We start from the raw sequence: 1,267 nt of genomic DNA on the forward strand, positions 1-1,267 counted from the left end.
AGGGACAGAGGGACATTGCTCCAAATCAGGGACAGTCCCTCGAAATCAGGGACAGTTGGGAGCTACGATATTGGGACACAAAGCCATAATATAACCCAAACTACTCCAAAAAATAATAATAGCACTACTGGACTGTTACAAACATTTGTCAGCAGCAGTCATCTAGCACTGACATTTTCCCACATCCACCTAGAATATTACCTATTAAAGAGCAGCGCTGTCCTTTCCGCAGTCTGCACCCCATACATCGAGATCCACAGACACCCTCCGACACCACCATGTCTCCAAGGAAGTTCTTCGTGGGGGGTAACTGGAAGCTGAACGGCAATAAGAGGAGTCTGGGGAGCTGATCAATACCCTGAACTCCGGCAAGGTCCATTCCGAGACAGAGGTGGTCTGCGGAGCTACTTCCATCTACCTGGACTTTGCACGACAGAAGTTGGACGCCAAGTTCGGTGTAGCCGCCCAGAACTGCTACAAAGTCGCAAAAGGAGCGTTCACCAGAGAGATCAGCCCGGCCATGATAAAAGATGTTGGAGACACCTGGGTGATTCTTGGACATTCGGGGAGAAGACACGTGTTCAGGGAGTCAGATGAGCTGATTGGGCAGAAGGTGGCACATGCTCTGTCTGAGGGTGTGGGGGTCATCGCTTGTATCGGGGAGAAGCTCGACCAGCGGGAAGCAGGAATCACAGAAAAAGTTGTGGCTGAGCAGACCAAATTTATTGCAGATAATGTAAAGAACTGGAGCAAGGTTGTCCTGGCGTATGAACTTTTCTGGACTATCTGTCCAGGGAAGACAGCCACACCCCAGCAGGCTAAGGAGGTGCACACCAAGCTTTGGGAATGGTTGAAAGCCCACGTGTCTGATCAAGTCGCACAGTCTGTTCAGATTATCTATGGAGGTTCTGTCACAGAAGGAACCTGCAAGGAACTGGCATCCCAGCCTGACATTAATGGCTTCCTTGTGGGCCGAGCTTCCCTGAAACCAGAATTCATTGAAATTATCAACACCAAGTGTTAGTCCCGCCCCTTCACAAATTCTCACCTGTAAACAGTTTAGAACAATAAATAATATGTATTAAAGAGATGAGCTGGTAAAAAAAAAAAGAGCAACGCTGCTGTAAACATACACTCATCGGCTTGGTAACACAAACTGCTAATCAGCCAATCCCATGGCAGCAACTCAATGTATTTAGGCATTTAGATGTGGTGAAGACGACTTGCTGAAGTTCAAACCGAGCATCAGAATGGGGAACAAAGGGGA

The 1,267-nt window shown here is 48.1% G+C and overlaps 1 pseudogene; it reads left to right on the forward strand.

Annotated features, from left to right (window-relative positions):
• The first annotated feature begins 278 nt into the window (after positions 1 to 278).
• On the forward strand, positions 279 to 1,024 carry LOC141145818 (triosephosphate isomerase-like; annotated as a pseudogene).
• Positions 1,025 to 1,267: the final 243 nt, after the last annotated feature.

The sequence above is a fragment of the Aquarana catesbeiana genome, linkage group LG05 (genome assembly GCF_042186555.1).
Source record: "Aquarana catesbeiana isolate 2022-GZ linkage group LG05, ASM4218655v1, whole genome shotgun sequence".
Taxonomy (NCBI): domain Eukaryota; kingdom Metazoa; phylum Chordata; class Amphibia; order Anura; family Ranidae; genus Aquarana; species Aquarana catesbeiana.